This window comes from Scyliorhinus torazame, chromosome 8 (genome assembly GCF_047496885.1).
Source record: "Scyliorhinus torazame isolate Kashiwa2021f chromosome 8, sScyTor2.1, whole genome shotgun sequence".
In the NCBI taxonomy this organism is placed as follows: domain Eukaryota; kingdom Metazoa; phylum Chordata; class Chondrichthyes; order Carcharhiniformes; family Scyliorhinidae; genus Scyliorhinus; species Scyliorhinus torazame.
The window spans coordinates 66,320,896-66,345,359 of record NC_092714.1 but is presented as its reverse complement, the minus strand read 5'-3'; the positions used below and the strand labels follow the sequence as shown (position 1 = coordinate 66,345,359).

The 24,464-nt window shown below is 51.0% G+C and overlaps 1 protein-coding gene across 2 annotated transcripts in view; it reads right to left on the bottom strand.

The window, feature by feature from the left end:
• tent5c (terminal nucleotidyltransferase 5C) overlaps window positions 1–24,464 on the bottom strand; it is a 248,164-nt gene that overhangs the window by 93,823 nt on the left and 129,877 nt on the right. For both annotated transcript variants that reach the window (XR_011948663.1, XR_011948662.1), the window contains exon 4: window positions 19,372–19,472. The gene's annotated coding sequence lies outside the window, so the exon portion shown is untranslated. The remainder of the gene's footprint in view (window positions 1–19,371; window positions 19,473–24,464) is intronic.

Below are 24,464 nucleotides of genomic sequence, written 5' to 3'. Positions count from 1 at the left end.
AAGCAGCATACAATAGACACAGCTAAGTGAACTCACAACCAACGGACCAGATCTGCAGTCCTGCTACACCCAGCCATGAATGGCGTGGACAATTAAACAACTAACTAGATCATAAATATCCTCATCCTCAATGATGGGGTAACCAAGCACATCAGTGTAAAATATAAGGCTGAAGCATTTGCAATCATTTCAGCCAGAAGTGCCAAATGGATGATCCATTTCAGCCTTCTCCTGAGGTTCCCAGGATCACAGGTACCCATCTTCAAACAATTCAATTCACTCTACATTATGTCAATAAGTGGAAACTGCAAAGACTTGGGTCCGGCAATAATACTGCAAACTTGTGCTCCAGAACTATCGGTGACCTTAGCTAAGCTGTCCCAATACAACAACAACACAGGTACTTACCGGCAATGTGAAAAATTGCTCAGGTATATCCTATCCACAAACATCAGGACAATTTCAATCTGGCCAATTGCCACTCCATCAGTCTATTCTCAATCATCAGCAAAGTGATGGAAGGGATCATTGACTATGTTTTCAAATGGCACTTACTCAGCAATAACCTACTGACTGATGTTCAGTTTGGATCTTGTCAGTCAGCTTATGACCTAATTACAGCTTTGGTTTAAACATGGAAAAAAGAACTGAGCTCAAGAGATGAGGTGAGAGTGACTGCCCTTGACATAAAAGTAGTATTTGACCAAGTGTGGCATTGAAGAGCCCCATCAAACTGGAGTCAATGGGAATGAGGGGTGAAATGCTGCACTGATTAGAGTCATACCAGCACAATGGAAGATGTTTGTGCTTGTTAGAAGTCAGCCATGCAGTCTGAGAACATCTTTGCAAAGGTTTCTCAGGGTCATGTCCGAGACACAATAATCTTCAGCTACTTTATCAGTTACTTTCCCTCCATCATAAGGTCAGACGTGCGGCTTTTCACTAATGATTGCACAAAGTTCAGCACAATTCGTGACTCCTCAGAAGCAGTCCGTGTTCATATGCAGCATGAATTAACAACCTTCAGGCTTGGGCTGATAAGTGGCAAGTAACATTTGAACCATACAAGTGCCAAGCAATAATTGTCTACAACAAGAGAAAATCTAACTAACCCCCTTGACAGTCAATAGCATTACCATTGCTGAATCCACCCCCCCCCCCCACTAACAATGCCCTGGGAGTTATCATTGACTATCTCCACCTGAAATATTCACTCCATCCAACACCAACACACATTGATAACAGTGCCCACCATCTACAAGATGTGCTGCAACTCTCCAAGGCTCCTGAGAGAGTGCCTTCCAAACCTGAAACCTCTACTACCTAGGACAAGGGCAGCAGATACATGGGAAAGTGCAGGAATCTATTATTAAGGAAGTCCTAAGAATGCACTTAGAAAATCATAGTATGATCTGACAAAGTCAACATGATTTTACAAAAGGGAAACGGTATTTGACAAATATATTAGGTAGGCAATTGGTCTTACAGAACTTGAGCATTGATGGAAAAAAAGAGACATATTGTTGAAACCTTTTAGTCTTGCACTCATCAGGACAGATTCACAAGAATACCAATTGTAAATGGAACAACAATTTATACAGCACTTGCCAATTGGTTGGCAAGTGGACTCTGATTGGTAGAGGAGTTGCCATGGAGAACATACCAGGCAGCAATTACCGTGGGGAGCACTGTTGCTTCACAGCTCCAGCGTACAGGTTCAATTCCCGGCTAGGGTCACTGTCTGTGCGGAGTCTGCACGTTCTCCCTGTGTCTGCGTGGGTTTCCTCTGGGTCTCCGGTTTCCTCCCACAAGTCCTGAAAGACGTGCTTGTTAGCTGAATTGGACATTCTGAATTCTCCCTCAGCGTATCCGACCATGCGCAGGAGTGTGGTGACTAGGGGATTTTCACAGTAACTTCATTGCAGTGTTAATGTAAGCCTACTTGTGACACTAATAAAGATTATTATTATTATTACTCCTGCTGGCCTACAGTGTTTCATGGATGCCCATTTTTGAGTTGCTCGATCTGTTTAAAATCTATCCCATTTAGCCCGGTGGTAGTGCCACATAACACAATGGATGATATCTACATTGTGAACATGGGGCTTTGCCATCACGAGCACTGTGTAGTGGTCAATCTTACCAATACTGTCTTGGGCAGATGAATCTGTGATAAGAAGATTGTTGAGGATAATGTCAAGTAGGTTCTCCCCTCTGATTGGTCCCCTCATCACCTGCCACAGATCCAGATTAGCAGCTATATCCTTAAGGACTTGGCCACCTCGGCCAGTTGTGGTGTTACCAAGTCACACTTGATGATGGACATTGAGGTCCTCTCCCAGAGTACATTCTCTGCCCTTGCTACCTCAAAGCGTCTTCCAATTGGCATTCAACATGAAGGATTACTGATTCAGCAGCTGAGGGATGCAGCATGTGGTAATCAGCAAGCGGTTTCCTTGCCCATGTTTGACTTGGTGCCATGGGACTTCATGGAGATTTAGAGTCAATGTTGAGGATGCCTGAGAATTATTTCACATTATCAATTAATACAACTAGGCCATTTCAGAGGGCATTTAACAATCAACCACATGGCTGTGGGTCTGGAGTCATATATAGGCCAATTAAGGATGGCAGATTTCCTTCCCTGAATGATAGATAGGTTTTTATAGCAATCGACAATGGTTGAAGTGTCTGTGTCATTACTGCGGGTAGTTTTTAACTCCAAATAGTTGAATATAAATTCCAGCAGATCCATGGGGGAATTTGTACCCATGTTCCCAGAGCATTAGCCTGGGTCTCTGGATTATTATTAGTGAGCTTCTTCCAGAATAGCCCACACCATAATTGTGCCCATGCAAAATAGATTCCACTTTGATACAAACATGGTACCCAAAGCGCTGATTTATGGCCAAATATTGCAGCTGGTATGTTTTTTTTTTACCTCCGTCGAGGAAGTACTGACAGTCACCAGGGACTGCCAGGTCTGCACGGAGTGCAAGCCGCACTTCTACCGGCCGGACCATGGGCGCCAGGTGAAGGCCTCCCGCCCCTTTGAACCCCTCCCCTCCACCGACCGAAACACGTATATCCTCAGTGTGGTTGATGAGTACTCCAGGTTCCCCTTCGCCATCCCCTGCCCCGATATGCCACTTTCATCAAGGCCCTCAACACAATCTTCGCTCTGTTCAGTTTCCCCGCCTACATCCACAGTGACAGGGGATCCTCATTCATGCGTGATGAGCTGCGTCAGTTCCTGCTTAGCAGGGGTATCGCCTCCAGCAGAACAACCAGCTACAACCCCCGGGGAAACGGGCAGTTAGAGAGGGAGAACGGGACGGTTTGGAGGGCCATCAGCTGGCTCTACGGTCCAGGAACCTCCCAGCCTCTCGCTGGCAGGAGGTCCTCCCTGATGGACTACACTCCATCCGGTCACTACTGTGCACCGCCACTAACAACACACCCCATGAACGTCTCTTTACCTTCCCCAGGACGTCCACATCCGAGGTATCGCTCCCGACTTGGCTCGCAGCACCAGGACCGGTCCTGCTCCATAGGCACGTCTGACTCCACAAGGCGGACCCGTTGGTGGATAGTGTACACTTGCTCCATGCCAACCCCTAGTATGCCTATATGGCGTACCCCGACAGCCGCCAAGATACTATCTCCCTCAGGGACCTAGCACCAGCAGGTTCCACCCATACACATTTCCCCGTCCAGGCGCCACCCTCCCCTTCCCCGGCGCTTCCAACATTAACCCCACCAGGTCCATCCCTCCTTCCCCTGCCCACGCAAGAGGATGAAGAGGATTTTGGCAGGCTCCCGGAGTCATCCAACATCAGGCCGGCACCGACGTCGTCAGCATCGACATCGCCGCCACCGTTACGTCGCTCCCAGCGGAACGACAAGGCACCAGACCGGTTGAACCTCTAACTGGCACCGGACGTTCAAGAGGACATTTTTTTTTACACTTCCTTTTTAATAAAATGCTGTACATAATTTTCAATGCTGTATATAGTTCTACACCACCCCCACCTGACTCATTTCTAACAGGGGGTGAATGTGATGAACCACTGTACACCTGTATTAGGGGATGTAAGGTAGCCCCTGCCTGCTGGCTCCACCCAGGAGGTGGAATATAAATATGCATGTCCTCCATTCAGCTGCCATTTCGCTAGCTGCTGTAGGAGGCCACGCATCTTACTGCAATAAAGCCACAGTTGTACCCAATCTGAGTCTTTGTACAATTGATCGTGCATCAGGGCCATTCAGTGCATCATGTCTGTCCAGTTCTCCGCATGCGCAATTCAACCCGTGCCATTCCCTTACTTTCTCCCCATGAATTAGCAAGCATGAACTTGCATGCGGATCATGAATAGGGTGGGCTGGGGGGGCATTGATGTCATCTCTGCCCGGTGTCGATTGTTGACCTTCTTGCGGTATTGGAGACCAGACCTCCTGGTCACGTTTCCCGAGCTCCAGGCCACTGCTACTTCATCCTACTGGCTGCCCTGCGGCTCACTCTCAAGGGAACAGGACATCCCTCCTGGCCTCAACGGCATTTAGGAGTCTCCCCAGGTCTGAATCCCAGAATCGTGGGGCCGGTTGTTTCGGCGCCATAGTGAGCTAAGTGGGGTTAGTTGTACAAGTGCTGTTTAAGTGCTGCTGTCCCTTGTTAGTGGGGGGGGGGGGTGGGGCCTGCTAATCAGCTGGCGAGGCTTCATTTGAGGCCTGAAGCCCGTGGGGCCTTGTTAAGTGAACCAATTAACGTTGAATAGTGTTGCCGGCCTTACCGGGCCAAGTGCCGGGAGGCTCACGGCAATTCTCGCTCGCTTCCACACAGAAACCTTTCCGCAGAATCATGACCTTAATGTATTTTGTATCTATATTCTTGTTTAAAATGGCAGATTCAGCAAGATTATTTCAATGCAGTATTGCCAACTAAAATGCAGAAAAACTGTTTTTGGCGGCATCACTTATATTGAAGACTGTAAGATAATGAAAGAGTTAAACGTCTATTTGTGGCGCAAGATATTTGCATAAACCTAAATGCATTGTTGAAACTGATACTGCCTTTGTTTAAATTGGGATGCTGGACAGTCCTGAGCAGTAGCCCACAAAACAGCTGTTACTTGCTTATCAACAGCTTAAGGCCTTGAGGTGCTATATTCAGCACCTTTCAAAGACATTTCACAGCAAATTGTATTTGTTTTTCCATATGAATGTTCGTACCAGACTATTTATATATACACATCTGTGGTGACACTGCTTGCATCATTAATCAGTGATTATTGTCACAGATATTCTCACAGTCCAATTCAGCTGACAAAATGTAATTATCACCTAATAATTAATGTTACCAATAATGCGTAATACATTCACATAGGATTAATTGCTATTTGGGCAGAAGTATTATGCCATTTAAAAGATGGCATAATGGTTGCATTAAAATAGCAAGCAAAATAAATATAATGCAAAATTATAGAATGTTGAGTCACTAACATCAGTAACAACAATTTGTATCACTTCAATCAAATGAAAGTTTTGCAACCTCACCTTTAAAAGAATACCCAACCTTAGAGACAGAGGGAACTAGGCCAGGCCATTGACTGATGGTAACAAAATAAAACCAAAACTCAGAAGCATTGGATGGAATTTTACTGGCTGTCAGAGAGTGGGCCAGGAGGTGAGAGAGGCTATTAAATATCATAAAACCGTGTCAAGGCAACTCCCCACTCAATCGCACTGCTGGGAAACTTGCCCTGTCTGTCTTAAGGGGGGGAAGGCTGCTAGTTGCAAGGCGCTGGCATCTCTGAGGATTCCCGAAGGGCAACTTTGGACTGGAGGCTCCATGGCTCCAGACAGCCAACAGTGACAAAGGACGTCTCTGTGGCATTGACATCAACCGTGGAAAGTTTTCCCCTCAGAATCACCGGGGCCTGCCAACTTGGCTCCAGAAAAAAATCTTCACGACCTGGCCCATTAGGAAGGATGTGAGAGGGTGCAGAGAAGAATTATCAGAATGATTTTAGGGGTGAATTTGTAGATTTTATTTACAATATTTTGTGAGGTCCACGAATAATCCAGCACGAGTTCGTAGAATCGAAAGAAATAACTTTATTTGCAATTACATATCAGCAGCAGCAGTACCCCACCCCTGCTCACTCCCCTCTAGCTGGTTCCACACTGGCCAGCTCTATTTATTCAGGTGACTCTGCTAATGATTTATCTGTCCCCCTCATTGGGGAAGCTCATACTCACTAAGGATTGTGGGATTGCCATTAATCCTCAGCCAGTAATAATCAGCCAGGTTATAACACAATATTAGGTTGGAGAAGCTGGGGTTGTTTTCCTTGCAGTAAAGGAGATTGAGGGTGATTTGTTACAGGTGTACAAGGCTATAATGGATTTGGAGAAGATAAATAAGAAAAATTTCTACTGATTAGCTGATAGTACAAGGACTAGGGGACAATGTTTTGGGCAAGAAATATGGCGGAATGTGAGGAAGAACTTTGTTCGGTGAGTAGGAATGCCCTCACTGCCTACAAAAATGGTGGAGCACTGACAATCAATGATTCCAAAAGGAAATTGGATGGGCACTTGAAGGAAATAAACTTCTTTTTATTTATTTATTTAAACTTTATTTAGCTAGGTGAGTCAATTGAGAGCCAATTCTCATTTTGAGTGTTAACTTCACAGATGCTGACTGACAGCTCTGTATATCGAGCCTCCACAATTTTAGTTTCAGGTTTACAAAATTGCAATTTGTTCTTTTTACATTTGTGGTTTGGTCTAAACTATCTGCTGTTTGGAAGAAGACTATAAGATTTAACATTGGTATGTGTGCTGTGGGTACTGGTCAATGGGCTAGATGGCTCGCGTGTGGATCCGATTAATGACAACAGGACAGGGTTTGATTCCTATTCTGGCTGAGACAGATTCAGGGCCTACCTGCCTCTGCGACCCATCTCTAGTAAACCATCATGGCGCTTTGCAGTGGTTCAGTAAATGACTGCCATGGACTTGCCTTTGGGCAGAGGATTGAAGATGATAGGGGGGATTTTCTAGCCTCCCAGTGGCGTTTTACTCACGGCGGGACAGCAGCATGCCGTTCGCTGGTGGCAGGATCCTTTTGTCCCACAGCTGTCAACCCACGCCACCGGGAAATCCGAGGATGTGAGTGCGCACCGGGGGGGAGATCCCGCCAGCTTGAACAGCTGGAGAATTCCAGCTGATGTCTACCATCATGGAGCATGTACAGTTTAGGCCAAATGCACAGCAGATGGTACCATTTGGACAAAAGTCAAATATAATTTATGCATGTGACATGCACTCTGAGTTTTCTGCCAACTGTTTCCTGCAAATGCCTTTAAATTATATTCATCCAGCAGTAAGATGCCATGCAGGATTTTCCTTTGGCTGGTGTGAGTGGGTTGGCTGCTCATTATATATCCCACTTGATTATTCTTTACAATAGATAGTTCAGCCTATCGGCTGTTACCCCTTTTAGACAATCACTGAGAATGAAAATTAACCCATCTGCAGGCATATTGCATTCATGGGATATCTTTCTGTCTGCTTCTTTCACAGAGGCATTATCCTATTAGACAGAATGAGTTAATGCACCTACTAAAATCAAAATCAAAGGCATTTCCTAATGAACTTTTGGACAAGGAGATCAATTTCAAGGCCGCAATGATTGCTTAGCTTGGCAACGTCATCAAAGATAAGAATTAAGCAGGGCATTGCTGCATGACCAAGGAGGAGACTAAAAGGCACAGTCCCTCTTCCTTAGCAACCCATGTTCACCTCTTAGTGGCTATATCAGGAGTACCATTAATGGCCTAAGAATAGGTTACCAGTCAGTGACAGTATTGTGTGTGTGTGATTCTAGAATGCGCCCTATGGATTGAATGATGTAAGAATTTAATTTGCTTACTTATAACAGGATTGAATGTGACAATAGAGTTCAGTTGTGGAGCACCTTTATTTAGAGGAACCGTAATATTGCACTTTCACAGACTTCAGGAGGGACCTGGTATTTCACTTTTTATTCCTTTACATCGGGGAACCATTTAAAAAGGGCCCCCGATCATTTACAAACCTGAGTTGCTGGTAGTGTGCATTCAGTAAGAGCCCACCATGCCAGCATGATGTCATGGGACCTACCCCTTCCATTTTATTTTGCCAAAGTGTCTAAAAATACAGTAGTAAAAACCAGCAGCACAGCCAGCAGACTACAATTTTCCCAGCTGATATTTGCCTTTGTTCTATCAACGAAGCGAAGGCTACAACATCTGCCTCTGCGCCTGTTTCCAACCCCGAATATGGCCTCCCAAGGGCCCAGGTCCAGTTTCACATGCACCACTTTAGAGATTACCCTAAAAACCTCCTTCCAGTAATCCTCTAGCTTTGGACAGGACCAAAACATATGAACGTGGTTTGTGGGGCCCCCCCGCAACGTTCAAACACATCTTCTAACCCCTCAAAGAGCCAGCTCATCCTCGCCCTTGTAAGGTGCGCTCTATACACCATCGTCTGCTGTATCAGCACCAACCTCGCACACGAGGTGGAGGCATTCACCCTCCGGAGCACCTCACACCAGAACCCCTCCTGCATACCTTCTCCCAACTCTTCCTCCCACTTTGCCTTGATCCCTTCTAGCGGAGTCGTCTTCTCCTCCAAAATCACCCCGTAAACCGCCGATACTACCCTCTTCTCCAGTCCCCCTGTTGTCAGCACCTCCTCCAGCAATGTGGAAGCCGGCTCTACTGGGAAGCTCTGTATCTCCTTTCTGGCAAAGTCTCGAACCTGCATGTATCTAAATATTTCCCCTTGCTCCAACCCATACTTCGCTCCCAGCCGCTTCAATCCCGCAAAACGAACCCAAGAAACAAATCTTTTAATGTCCTAATTCCTTTCTCCTCCCGTCTCCGAAAATATCCATCCCACTTCCCTGGCTCAAATCTATGGTTCCCCCGAATCGGCATTTCCCTAGACCCTGCCCCCAACCCGAAGTGCTGTCGAAACTGCCTCCAAATTCTCAACGAAGCTATTACTACCGGACTCCCTGAGTATCTCCCCGGGGCCGTCGGGAGCGGTGCTGTCACTTGCGCATTCAATCCCGACCCCCTACCCAAACTCTCCTCCATTCTGACCCATTGGGAGTCAACCGCTCTTCTCCACATTCGCCATCCAGTAATAATACATCAGGTTCAGAACCTCCTGCCTGCCTTCCTCTCCGTAGTAGCACCTTTTTAATTCTGGCCACCTTCCCTCCCAATATGAACGAGGTAATCAACCCTTCAATCTCTCTAAAAAATGTCTTTGGCAGGAAAATCGGCAGGCATTGAAAAATAAACCGGAATCGCGACAGCACATTCATTTTAACCGCCTGTACCCGACCCACCAGTGACAGAGGGAGACCATCCCACCTTGCCAGGTCAGCTTCTGAGAATCCCCAGGGGGAGGCGCGAATCCCGCCCTGACGCCGGCTGCCCTATTCTCCAGCAGCGTTTTTCGGGCTGCGGCGGGATTCCCCCCACGCCGGTCGGGGGCTGTTGACAGCAGCCCCAACGGCTATTCTCCGGCCCCCGATGTCCGAGCAACCGTCCAGTTTTGGCCAGTCCCGCGTGAATTACTCACTTCACCCACGGTGGGACCTGGCAGATGAGTGTGCGGGGGCGGTCATTGGGGGGGGGCGCGAGGGGTCCGACCCCGGGGGGGGCCCCACGGTGGCCAGGCCCGCGATCGGCGCCTATCGATCTGCAGGTGGGCTTGTTCCATGGGGGGGGGGGCTTCTTACCTCCGCGCTGGACCCTGTAGGGCTCTGCCATATTACCCGGGGGCTGGCGCGAAGAAGATAACCCCCGCGCATGCGCGGAAATACGCCGGCCGGTCCGCGCATGTGCAAGATCATGCCGGCCGTTCCGCGCATGCGTGAACTCGGACCGGCCCTTCGCCGCCTGCTGGAGCAGCGGGGACGACTCTGGCGGCAACCTAGCCCCCTAGAAAGGTGAGGGGCAGGATTCTCTGAAAATGGGGCTATGTCCCCACGCTAGCAGGAAAACCGGCGCCAACGACTCCGGTGTCAATGGCCCCCCCAAGGTGAGGAATTCTCACCTTTCTAGGGGGCTAGGTTGCCGCCGGAGCCGACCACACTGCTCCAGCCAGCGCCGAAGGGCCGGCGCGAGTTCACACATGCGCGGAACGGCCGGCGTGATGTCGCGCATGCGCGGGGGGTCTCTTCTCCGCACCGGCAATATGGCGGAGCCCTACTGGGGCCCGGCGCGAAAGAAAGAAGTCCCCCCACGGATAAGCCCGCCCGCAGATTGGAAGGCCCTGATCACGAGCCAGGCCACCGTGGGGCCCCCCTCCGGTGTCGGATCCCCCCGAGCCCCCCCGAGGACTGCCCCCGCACACTCACCTGCCAGGTCCCGCTGTGCGTGAGGTGATTAATTCACGCCGGCGGGACTGGCCAAAACTGGACGGCTGCTCGGCCCATCGGGGCCCGGAGAATCGCTGGAGGGGCCTCTGTCAACGGCCCCCGACCGGCGTGGCGGGAAATCCCCCCGCCGCCCGAAAAACGGCGCCAGAGAATAGGGCAGCCGGCGGCGGGGCGGGATTCCCACCTACCCCCGGCTGGGTCGGAGAATCCCGGATGAGAATTCCCCACCTTGGGGGCCGTTATCGCCGGAGTCGTTGGGGCCGGTTATCCCGCCGGCGTGGGGACATAGCCCCATTTTCAGAGAATCCCTCCCCCATATCAAGAAACAGCTGAAGAAATTGGATACTGCAAAGACTATGGTCATAACATTTGCATCGCACAAGTGCCAGGCAATGACCATCTTCAACGAGAGAATCTAATCATCGCCCCTTGACATTCAGTGGCCTTACCATTACTGAATCCCCCACTATCAACATCTGGGGGTTGTCATTGACCAGAAACTGAACTGGATTTGTTATATAAATACTGTTGTTATTAGAGCAAGCCAGAGGCTAGTAATCCTGCGACAAGTAAGTCACCTCCTGACTCCTCAAACATGCCGACCACGTACAAGGCACAAGTCAGGGTGTGATGGAATACTCTCCACTTGTCCGGATGAGTGCAACGCCAACAACACTCAAGAGGCTTGACGCCATCCAGGACAAAGTGGTCCTCTTGATTGGCACCCCATCCACAAATATTCACTCCCTCCACCACCGATGCACAGTGGCAGCAGTGTATGCCATCTACAAGATGTACTGCAGGATCACACCAAGGCTCCTTAGGCAGCACCTTCCATACCCACAACTGCTCCCATCTGGAAGAACAAGGGCAGCAGATACCTGGGAACACCACTAACCTTCCTGATTTGGAAATATATTGCCGTTCCTTCACTGCCGCTGGGTCAAAATGTTGGAGCTCCCTCCCTAACAGCACTGTAGGTGCACCTACACACATACGATCATGGTCATGTGCCACATACCTAGGATATTGATCGCAACTTGGCACATGACCCTGATCATCTACACCAACGTTTTCAACTCCAAAATATGGATAAGATTACTCCCCTACCTTTAGGGCAGATTCTTATAAAATTGATCCGAGTACGCCCATGCTACTGTGCCCCAGATAGCAGTTAATATTTCACCAGGTATACCTACACCAGTCCTCTGATTTTACAGACATCAGTGGTCAGTTGGTAAATGGACACAGCCCCAAGATGTTCAGCAGTATCCCAGAATATCAATCTGCCTTCCATAATCCTCTGGAGGCTTTCACAGGCCTCTACCACCCACCCAACAACCACTCATTGAGCAAACATCATTTTCAGCAGCTTCCACAGAGGCAGTTTTACCTCTCTTATAATTTCATTCATGTGGTGGCTGTAGCGCACAAAGACTCCGAGAGACGAATAGAGTGAAGTCGATGAGGCTTTATTAAGCGTGACTGTTCCCCCGCAGTTCAGTAGTAGACTGGCCTGCGGGGGAGGATTCCTGGTTCTTATACTCCGCCTTCCGGGCGGAGCTAGAGGTCAACGGCCAACCAGGACCTGGGATCTGTCAGCCAATGACATCACGGCTTCACAGTCCCACATGACCCCTAATGCATACTACCACATTCACCCCTTGTTAAAAATGAACCCGGCGGGGTGATGCTTCGCATGGTGGTAAGGGTTTACAAGGCTGGTCCTGGGAGGAAAACTTTCGCATGTTATTACAGTATGTACAAGGGTTTTTTTTGTTTCAAACTATTTACAGTAATCGTCAGGAGAAAAAGACAAAATGTTCTCGTTAAAAGTCCACATATTGTAGTGTTAGATCGATGCCACGAGTCGGTCGGGCGGTCTGGTCGTCCGTGTCGATCGCCTCGGCCCCGGTGGTGGTGGTGGTGCTTGTTCCGGTGTTGTCGTCTCCGGGAGCCTTACGGTTTCAGCTTGGGCTTCACTCCTGGTCGGGCCTGGGAGGAGGACCGATCCTCCTGGGAAGGGGGCGGTCGCGGGGTGCGGCGGTGGCAGGAAGGGGGATATTGGTGTCGGGGGGGGTGTGTGTGTTGCCGGCGGGCGCCAGATCTCGCAGGGAGACCGTGTCCTGTCGGCCGTCGGGGTACTCCACGTAAGCGTACTGCGGGTTCGCGTGAAGGAGGTGAACCCTTTCGACCAACGGGTCCGACTTGTGTGCCCGCACATGTTTTCGGAGCAAGATGGGTCCTGTGGGCCACCAGCCAGGTCGGCAGCGACGTTCCAGAGGAGGACTTCCTGGGGAAGACAAGGAGGCGTTCATGAGGCGTTTGGTTAGTGCTAGTACACAGTAGTGACCGGATGGAGTGGAGGGGGTCCGGGTGGACCTCCTGCCACCGTGAAACCGAGAGGTCCCTGGACCGTAGGGCCAGTAGGATGGTCTTCCAGACCGTGCCGTTCTCCCTCTCTACTTGCCCGTTCCCCCGGGGGTTGTAGCTGGTCGTCCTGCTCGAGGCTATACCATTGCTGAGCAGGAACTGGCGCAGCTCGTCACTCATGAAGGAGGACCCCCTGTCGCTGTGGACGTATGCGGGGCAACCGAACAGTGTGAATATGGTGTTCAGGGCTTTAATGACTGTGGCCGCGGTCATGTCAGGGCAGGGGATGGCGAATGGGAAGCGGGAGTACTCGTCCACCACATTAAGGAAGTATGTGTTGCGGTCGGTGGAGGGGAGGGGTCCTTTGAAATCCAGACTAAGGCGTTCAAAGGAGCGGGAAGCCTTATTCAGGTGCGCACCATCCGGCCTGAAAAAATGCGGTTTGCACTCTGCGCAGATGTGGCAGTTCCTTGTGACTGTACGGACCTCCTCCAAAGAGTATGGGAGGTTGCAGGACTTAATAAAGTGGTAGAACCGAGTGACCCCCGGGTGGCAGAGGTCCTCATGGAGGGTTTGGAGGCGGTTAATTTGTGCGTTGGCACATGTGCCGCGGGATAGGGCATCGGACGGCTCGTTCAGGTTTCCGGGACGATACAAGATCTCGTAGTTGAAGGTGGAGAGCTCGATCCTCCACCTTAAGATCTTGTCATTTTTGATTTTGCCCCGCTGTGCATTGTCGAACATGAAGGCTACCGACCGTTGGTCTGTGAGGAGAGTGAATCTCCTGCCGGCCAGGTAATGCCTCCAATGTCGCACCGCTTCCACTAAGGCTTGGGCTTCCTTTTCCACTGAGGAGTGGCGGATTTCTGAAGCGTGGAGGGTTCGGGAGAAAAAGGCCACGGGTCTGCCCACTTGGTTAAGGGTGGCCGCTAGAGCTACGTCGGAGGCGTCGCTCTCGACCTGGAAGGGGAGGGACTCGTCGATGGCGCGCATCGTGGCCTTTGCGATATCCGCTTTGATGCGGCTGAAGGCCTGGCAAGCCTCTGTTGACAGAGGGAAGGTCGTGGTCTGTATTAGGGGGTGGGCCTTGTCTGCATACTGGGGGACCCACTGGGCGTAGTATGAAAAGAACCCCAGGCAGCGTTTTAGGGCTTTTGAGCAGTGCGGGAGGGGAAATTCCATGAGGGAGCGCATGCGTTCAGGGTCGGGGCCTATTATCCCATTGCGCACTACGTAGCCCAGGATGGCTAGCCGGTTGGTGCTAAAAACGCACTTGTCCTCGTTGTACGTGAGGTTCAAGGCTTTAGCGGTCTGGAGGAATTTTTGGAGGTTGGCGCCGTGGTCCTGCTGATCGTGGCCGCAGATGGTTACATTGTCGAGATACGGGAACGTGGCCCGCAACCCGTGTTGATCAACCATTCAGTCCATCTCTCGTTGGAAGACCGAGACCCCGTTTGTGACGCCAAATGGGACCCTTAGGAAATGGTATAATCGCCCGTCTGCCTCGAAGGCTGTGTACTTGCGGTCACTTGGGCGGATGGGGAGCTGATGGTAGGCGGACTTGAGGTCCACGGTGGAGAAGACCTTATATTGGGCAATCCGATTGACCATGTCGGATATGCGGGGGAGAGGGTACGCGTCTAGTTGTGTGTACCTGTTGATGGTCTGGCTATAGTCTATGACCATCCTTTGCTTCTCCCCTGTCTTTACTACTACCACCTGTGCTCTCCAGGGACTATTGCTGGCCTGGATTATGCCTTCCTTCAGTAGCCGCTGGACTTCGGACCGAATGAAGGTCCGGTCCTGGGCGCTGTACCGTCTGCTCCTAGTGGCGACGGGTTTGCAATCCGGGGTGAGGTTTGCAAACAAGGATGGGGGCTGAACCTTGAGGGTTGCGAGGCCGCAGATAGTGAGTGGGGGTATTGGGCCGCCGAATTTGAAGGTTAGGCTCTGTAGATTGCACTGGAAGTCTAATCCCAGTAATGTGGGGGCGCAGAGTTGGGGAAGGACGTAGAGCCTGTAGTTTTTGAACTCCCTCCCTTGCACCGTTAAGGTAACTATGCAGAAGCCTTTGATCTGTACGGAGTGGGATCCTGCAGCTAGGGAAATCTTTTGTGCGCTGGGACGGATGGTCAAAGAACAGCGTCTTACCGTGTCAGGGTGGATAAAGCTCTCCGTGCTCCCGGAGTCGACCAGGCATGGTGTCTCGTGCCCGTTTATCAGCACCGTTGTCGTCGTCGTCTGGAGCGTCCGGGGCCGTGCTTGGTCCAGCGTCATTGAAGCCAGCGGTGGTTGTAATGGTTGAGCGTCTTCTTCGAACCCCGTGGAGCCGTTGACGCTGGGGTCCGTTGTTGCCGTCCAAGATGGCGTCGGGGGTGAACAAGATGGCTGCCCCCATACATCGCACATGGCTGGGGGGTCACAAGATGGCGGCGGGGGTGGACAAAATGGCCGCCCCCATGCGTCGTACAGGTCTGGGGTGGTCCAAGATGGCGGCGCCCCTCCTCCCCTCGTGGTGGCCTGGACCCAAAATGGCGGCGCCTGCGGGTCGCACATGGGGCGCTGGGGGGGTTGGGGAGCATTAGGAACACGCATGACTCCCTCTTCTCTGGGGACAGCGGTGGCCGGGACCCAAAGTGGTAGCGCCGGCGGGTCATACATGGGGCGCTGGGGGGGTAGGGGATCGTAAAAGGCGTGCAGGGCTCCCTGTTCTCCGGGGAGAGCGGTGGTCGGGACCCAAGGTGGTTGCGCCTGCGGGTCGTACATGGGGCGCTGGGGGGGTAGGGGATCGTAAAAGGCGTGCAGGGCTCCCTGTTCTCCTGGGACCGCGGCGACCTCCCGGGACCGGCACACAGCCGCGAAATGGCCCTTTTTCCCGCAGCTCTCACAGATCGCTGCACGGGCCGGGCAGCGCTGCCAGGGGTGTTTCGCCTGGCCGCAGAAATAGCAGCAGGCTCCCCCGGTGCGACTTGGCGTTTGAACCGCGCAAGCCTGTGGGGTGTCCGGGGGGGGGGGTGGGTTTGTCGTGACGGGTGCGTACGGAGCCCAATGGGCTGCCGCGCGCTTGGGGCCGTAGGCGCGGGTGTTTCGCGTGGCCACATCTAGGGAGGCTGCTAGGGCCCGTGCCTCTGAGAGTCCTAGCGACTCTTTTTCTAAAAGTCTTTGGCGGATTTCGGAGGAGTTCATACCTGCCACAAAAGCATCGCACATTAACATGTCCGTGTGTTCATTTGCGTTCACCGGCGGGCAGCTGCAGGCCCGTCCAAAAATTAGTAGCGCGGCGTAGAATTCATCTATCGATTCTCTGGGACTTTGCCGTCTCGTTGTGAGTTGATAGCGAGCGTAGATCTGGTTTACTGGGCGAACATAGAGACTTTTTAGTGCTGCGAACGCCGTCTGGAAATCCTCTGCGTCTTCGATGAGAGAGAAAATCTCCGTGCTTAACCTCGAGTGTAGGACCTGTAGTTTTTGGTCTTCTGTGACCCGGCCGGGGGCCGTTCTGAGGTAGGCCTCGAAACAAGTCTGCCAGTGCTTGAAAGCTGCTGCTGCGTTCACTGCGTGGGGGCTGATCCTCAGGCATTCCGGGATGATCCTGAGCTCCATAGTCCTTTAGTCACGCTTAATAAATTGTAGCGCACAAAGACTCCGAGAGACGAATAGAGTGAAGTCGATGAGGCTTTATTAAGCGTGACTGTTCCCCCGCAGTTCAGTAGTAGACTGGCCTGCGGGGGAGGACTCCTGGTTCTTATACTCCGCCTTCAGGGCGGAGCTAGAGGTCAACGGCCAACCAGGACCCGGGATCTGTCAGCCAATGACATCACGGCTTCACAGTCCCACATGACCCCTAATGCATACTACCACAGTGGCTATGCTTTTCAAATTCCCCCACCGCTTCTTGAACTGACCGGACATAATTTGATCTTCCTCTCATTCATTCTATTCCACGTCATTTATCGCATTTAATATTTTCACCTATTTCAACAGTATTTACTGCTTCTCTAAAGTAGCTAAATCTAAACTGTTTATGAGTAATGATAAATATAGTTGCAGTGTCAATAATCAAACTACATCATACCTGCCCATGAGGCTGAGATTTCATTTGATTCCCTGAACCCTCAGACTAGTGTATTCATCCACATCTATCTCAGTGCTGGTTCATTCCTGAAATTCTCTTAAATCCTGATGCTGCATTTTATTCTACAATGCTTCAGTTTTGTTTACAACATGGGAGTAGTCCCCAACCAACTAAATTAATCATCACCAGTACTACCTCATGGCATACATTCTGATATCATACCGTTCCTGTGGGTATAACAAGCTGTCAGTTCTTTGGGCCTGAGGTATGTTTAGGGCATCTTGCATTACTATTTGTGCAAGGAAAGGCTGGGAGTGGTCCATATCCATAGAATGCCTACAGTGAACAAGGAGGCATTCGGCCCATCAGGTTTGCACCGACACTATGAAAGAGCACCCCACTCAATGCCCTATTCCCAAAACACCACCTAACCTGCACATTCCTGGACACTAAGGCTATCTTTGAACTGTAGGAGCAAACCGGAGCACCCGGAAGAAACCCACACAGGCATGGGTAGAATGTGCAAACTCCACACTGACAGTCACCCAAGGCTGGAATTGAACCCGGGTCCATGGCGCTGTGAGGCAGCAGTGCCAACCACTATGCTATTGTGCCTCCCTTGACTGAGTTCTGAAGGAGAGCCATATTAGATTTGAAACGTTAACTCCGGGCGGGACCAATGGACATGTTGCGCCGGAAAGGCAGCTCATCGCAGCGCAGCGCGGCTTTTGAAAGCCGGGAGAACTTGCTACAGGGATCTACCCAGCTCACAATGCCTTGCAAGATTCAATGCAATCTCATGAGGCATTGCGATGTGAATCCCATTTACAATGGGCGGGATCACTTTTTAACAAATCTGCATTAGAGAAAGAGGCAGAAAGCCTCATTCTAATGTGCAAATTCCCGAGAAACCTGAGACTTTGGGAGTCAACCCTTTCACCTCAGAGACCTCGAGGGAGCGCCTTTCGGCACTGGTCCCCACAAATGGGGACCAGACTTAATGGCACTCGGAGGCCCCCCAGCTGCATGCCCTTTTAGCAGAGTGATGCCCTGGCACTGCTGGAGCCACCTGGGCACACTGGCAGTGCAAAGGTTCCCAAGTGGCACTGCCAGCTGGCATGGGCATTTCCAGGTTGGCACTGCCCAGGTGCAAAGCTGGCATTTTTTGCGCATGTGCAATTGGGCTGGGGTTGCCCGGCATTGGTGTTGGCGGGGGTTGGGGGGGAGCCAGGGACCTCCCTACATTGTGTTTGGGCTGGGGGCTGGGAGGGGGGGGGGAGGAGGTCAGGGATTGTTACAGGGGTATCGGAGATTGGGACACCATTTTTAAATGGTGCAATGGGGAGTTCCAGCGAGTGGAACTCCCTACTGGACAAAACGGGGCTATGTGAAACCTTGGCTGCGCGTTCCCTGTTCAGGCCCCTTATTCAACGCAATTCGCTAGAGGACTTTGTTCTCTTTTGGGAGAATCGAGTCCTCCGTTTCTCTCTCACAGATGCTGCCAGACCTGTTAAGCTTTTCCAGCATTTTCTGCTTTAATTTCAGGTTTCCACCAGTTGCTATATTTTGCTTTGTACCTAGACAGTGTCACCTGGATGCCCTGCAGTCTGCTCATCTTGCTACTTGAGCAGCATAGTTCCTGATCTTTATCCTCGCACACAGAAACACCTACCTCGTGAGCTGCAAATTGCTTTCAATTAAATGTCTTGTTATCCCCCTGGTGTCACCAACAACACCCATTCTTTCATAAACTAGTGGTCCCATGTCCATGACTCTGTTACTTGTAGCCTTGGGGTCATTTTTCACTTCCCAGAATCTTATTTTTTTGAATACATTTTTTCCAAGTAAGGGGCAATTTAGTACAGCCAATCCAACTACCCTGCACATCTTTGGGTTGTGGGTGCCTGTTATAACCTGCCTGCTTACCATTGGCTGGGGACTAATGACAATCCCACAATCTCGTGGGAGTATGAGCTTCCCCAATGAGGGGGGCGGAGAAATCATTAGCAGACTCCCTGTATAAATAAAGCTGGCCAGTTTGGAACCAGCAGGAAGGAGTAAGCTGCAAGCGAGGTTGCTGCTGTTGTGTATATGTATGTTATTGTAAATAAATGTTATTTCTTTCTATCCTTGAAACTCGTGCTGGATTCTTCGTGGCCCTCACAAAAGTGCCAAACCCACACAAACATGGGGCGTATGCGCAAACGCTACATGGACAATGATCCGGGGCCGGGATCGAACCTGGGACCTCAGCGCCGTGAGGCAGCAGTGCTAACCACTATGCCACTGTTCCGCCTCTCCCCGGAATATTATGTCGGGCCTAAATATCCATATATCCTGTAAAACATTAAACAAAACACAATTTTGCTCAGTGAGCAGATTTGATCACAGGCTTATTATTGCGACTTATTACAGTTTGGGTTTTATATACAGAATAAATACACTAATGCAAGCTTCCTTGCTGTTGTTTTCTGCTTACCTGCTCCTCTCTCTCTCGGAGGATATCTGAGCAGTTCATTACCACATTTTAAGCACGTGTTTTTTTTTTTTAAATTACATTACTTCAAACTTCTGAAGTACCTGTAATTAAAACAAAAATAAAGTTAAAGAAAAAATGTAACATATTTAATAAAGGAAGCCTGGAAGCTTTCACACAAAATGGGCAGTTCAAAGGTCCTTTGTCTTTGCAGCTTGTAAATCTCAACAGCCACAGTTTCTTAAAGAGACAGAATGCCACAACTTAGTTTTAATTTCCCCACAACTCTTTTTTTCCTCTCAGAGAAAAGCAATAACAAATAAAATCCCAACTTTTAATTGCTCCCCATGGATCCACACTTAACTTTACATAATGTTAAACTGACACAGACGGATTTAATAATCACAGCCACATTTTCATGTTTCCATGTACCCTAGAATGTGAACTATGATGAGTTATGAACTCAAAGTGCCAAAGAACACATTAAAACTTACAAACAGACATTATTATCAGAGATTTCCATTGCATTCTCTATTCTTGCAGCATTTGTCTTGACATCTGTCACGATATGCAAATATGCAGTTAATGAGCACATAGAATAGGACACGGCCAATGAGCAGTCAGGACACTCGGGTGGTATCTCACTATAAAAGGGATGAGGCACTCACACCCCGCCTCTTTCCACAGACCAACATCTACAGAGTGAGACAGGGTGTATCCTCAGCATCACACCCCAGCACGTGACTTAGAGCAAGGCTGGTTCAGTTAGACTTAGTTACTGCATTTAGATTAGCAGAGAGTCGAACTCATTGAGAACTGTGCTAATAGTTCAATAAAACACATTGAACTCACTTCAAAGTCTGGAGCACCTTTTACGATAGTGACATTTAAGGGGCATCCTGACAAATACATGAATAGGATGGGAAGAGAGGGATACGGACCCAGGAAGTGTAGAAGATTTTAGTTTAGATGGGCAGCATGGTCGGCACGGGCTTGGAGGGCCGAAGGGCCTATCCTGTGCTGTACTTTTCTTTGTTCTTTCTTTGTTCTTCTTTGTTCTTTGTTCTCAAAACTGCATCAAGTGGCAGCTTGTGTTATTCCAAATTACATAACACAACATGATACCAGGAGTCTGTTCAATCTAGTTAGTTCAAATCAGCAAGATCCGTGACGACCAGCTAATGTATACCGGCACGGCACTGGGATACTGCCATCTGCCCGTATCCAACCGAAACACACAAGCACGGTTACGCTTTGAAACTGTTAACCCGGACAGGGCATCCCTATTAGGTGCGCACGTCTGCAAGCAGCTGAACCTCATTCAAAGGGTTTACACCCCGACATCCTCCCATGTGGATCTTCAGACCGGCATCGACGACATCCTCGTCCAGTATCCAGATATGTTCAATGGGATGGGCACGCTACCGTAACGATACAAGATTCTGCTACGACCTGATGCCACGCCATTGGTCCACGCTCCACGATGCATCCCGGCTCCACTGAGAGAGCGGCTGAAGGCACAGCTCAAGGATCTGCAGCAAAAAGACATCATAGCCAAGGTGCATAAAGAAGCCTTCAGGGAACCTGCACATCTGCATTGATCCCAAGGATCTCAATAAGAATATCATGCGGGAACACTGCCCCATCCAGAAGCGGGAGGAACTCACGTGTGAGATGGCACACGCGTGCTTCTTCACCAAATTGGATGCATCACGGATTTTGGCAAATCCAGCTGGAAGAGTCCAGGAGCGCTCTGCACCTTCAACACGCCTTTTGGCAAATATGCTACAATCGCCTGCCATTTGGCATCATCTCGGCATCGGAGATATTCCATTGCATCATGAAGCAGATGATGGAAGGCATTGAAGGGGTTCGTGTGTACGTGGACGACATCATCATATGGTCCACGACCCCTGGAGAACATGGGCGAGATTCTCCACTCCCGCGCCGGTTGGGAGAATCACCTGGGCCGCCAAAATCTCCCGGGACACCGGTCCGACGCCTTCCCGCGATTCCCCCAAGCGGCGGGAACGGCCCCGTCGAGTTCCGCGGGCCGCAGGCCAGAGAATCGGCGGAGGCACCCAAAATGGTGATTCTCCAGCACCCCCGCTATTCTCAGGCCCGGATGGGCCGAGCGGCCAGCCCAAAACAGCGGGTTCCCCCCGGCGCCGTCCACACCTGGTCGATGCCGTCAGGAACAGCGCGGGAACGCTGGGGGGGGGGGGGCGGCCTGCGGGGGGGGGAGGAGGGGGGATCCTGCACCGGGGGGTACCTCAAATGTGGCATGGCCCGCGATCGGTGCCCACCGATCGTCGGGCCATCCTCTCCGAAGGAGGGCCTCCTTCCTTCCGCAGCCCCGCAAGATCCGTCCGCCATCTTCTTGCGGGGCGGACTCAGAGAGGACGGCAACGACGCATGCGCGGGTTGGCGCCGGCCAACCCGTGCATGCGCGGGTGACGCCAGTTATGCGGCGCCGGCCGCGTCATTTATGCGGCGCCGCCTTTACGCGGCGACAAGGCCTGGCGCGTGTAGATGACGCGGCCCCGATCCTAGCCCATTGTCGCGGCCTGAATCGGTCGGGATCGGGGCCGTTTCGCGCCGTCGTGAACCTCGACGGCGTTCACGATGGCGTGGGCACGTCGTCGCGGGAGTGGAGAATCCCGTCCCATGTGTCCCGTCCTCAGAAGGTATTCCGCCATGTACATGCCAACGGCCTAAAGTTAAACAGGTCCAAATGTTGTTTTGCACATCGATGCTCAAGTTCCCAGGCGACCAGATCTCACAGCATGGTGTGCGCCCGGACACAGACAAAATCAAGGCCATCGAGGCGATGAAGGTCCCTGAGGACAAAAAGGCGGTGCTGCGCTTCTTGGGTATGGTCAATTTTCTGGGCAAGTTCATTCCAAACATGGCTACACACACCACGGCCCTACGCAACCTGGCGAAAATGTCAACTGCCTTTGAGTGGAAGGCGGCACACCAGACAGAGTGGCTGGAGCTGAAAGCCAAACTCACCACTGCACCAGTCCTGGCATTCTTCGATCCGGACCGGGAAACAAAGATATCCACAGATACGAGTCAGGATGGCATCGGTGCGGTGTTGCTTCAACGAGATGCCACATCATCCTGGGCACCAGTAGCCCACGCACCAAGGGCGATGACGCCCACTGAAACCAGATATGCTCAGATTGAGAAGGAGTGCTTGGGTCTTCTCACCGGCATCCTCATATTTCATGATTATGTCTACGGCCTGCCGGCATTCACTGTCGAGACGGATCATCCACAAGGACCTGAACGACATGACGTCTCGGTTGCAGAGAATCCTGCTTAAACTTAGGAGGTATGACTTCAACATGGTGTACACACCTGGCAAGGAGCTCATCATCGCTGATGCATTGTCCTGCTCCGTCACCTCGCCCAGTGAGCCACTGGAGATCATCCAGCACATCGAATCGCAGGTGCAGCTGTGTGCTAGCACTCTCCCGGCGACAGATGAGAAGGTAGTTCTCATCTGTGGTGAGATAGCCAAAGACCCCCTCTTGCAGCGCGTCATCCACAACCTCACCAATGGCTGGCAGAAAGGCAGTGATTGATGGTATCCTCCTCAAGCTGGGCAGGATTGTCATTCCACTCAGTCTCCAGAGCTTGGTGCTGCGCCAGATTCATGAGGGACACCTGGGCATCGAGAAGTGCAGACGCAGAGCCCAGCAAGCTGTCTACTGGCCTGGCATCAGCCAGGACATCACGAGCATGGTCCTGAACTGTGCTACCTGTCAGCGGTTCCAGCCAGCGCAGAGCAAGGACACCCTCCAACAGCATGACATAGTGACCTCTCCGTGATCCAAGGTTGGCATCGACCTCTTTCATGCGAATAGTCGCAACTACGTATTGATCATCGACTATTTCTCGAATTGCCCTGAGGTGCTGAAGCTCCCGGACCTCACCTCTCGGACTGCCATCAAAGCCTGTAAGGAGACGTTCTCAAGGCATGGCATCCCAATCACCATCATAAGTGACAATGGCCCGTGCTTTAGCAGTCGAGAATGGTCCACGTTTGCCAGGTCATACAATTTCCAGCATGTCACCTCCAGTCCCCACTATCCGCAGTCCAATGGAAATGTCGAGAAAGGGGTGCACATTGTGAAACAGCTTATCTGCAAGGCCGCGGACTCTGCTTCCAACACTGCTCGCGTACAGGGCGACTCCATTGTCCACTGGCATGTCGCCGGCTCAACTCCTGTTGAAAAGGGACCTGTGGACGACACTTCCAGCCATGCACCTGCCCAACTTGGATCACCTCCCGGTGCTGCAGAAGATGCAGCAGCTCAGAAACTGTCAAAAGCAGGGCTATGATGCCCATGCCACCGATCTGGCCATGCTATCCCCGGCAGACACTGTCAGGATCAAGATACCGGATGGTGGGTGGTCTGCGCCGGCTGTCATTGTTCGACAGGCCGTGCCCCGCTCTTATGTTGTACGTGTGGCTGATGGCTCCATTGTGCAAAGGAATCGAAGGGCACTGCGCAAAGTTGCCTGCCTGCAACCACTTTCTCCTCCATTTCGATATATTGAATTGCCACCTCCTGATACCTCGCACCAAGAGGCCGCCAGTCAGGCTTCCATCCCGCCTGTCAAGGCGCCGTCGTCCCCTTCAGACCTCTCTGGTGGTTGACCAGGATCAGACGCAAGCCTCAGAGACTGGACTTGTGAACGTTTGTTTTGTTTGCTCTGTTCTGTTGTCCTCCGTCAGTCACATTAGACAGACTCATTCACATGTAAATACATTCACATACGCCAACAAAACATTTTTAAAAAGGGGCGATGTCATGATATGCAAACATGCAGCTCATGAACACATAGAATATGACACGACCAATGAGCAGTCAGGACACTCAGGGGTGGTATCTCAGTATAAAAGGGATTAGGCACTCGCACCTCACCTCTTTCCACAGACCAACATCTACAGAGTGAGACAGGGTGTATCCTCAGCATCACACCCCAGCACGTGGCTTAGAGCAAGGCTGGTTCAGTTAGACTGAGTTACTACATTTAGATAAGCAGAAAGTCGAACTCATTGAGAACTGTGCTAATAGTTC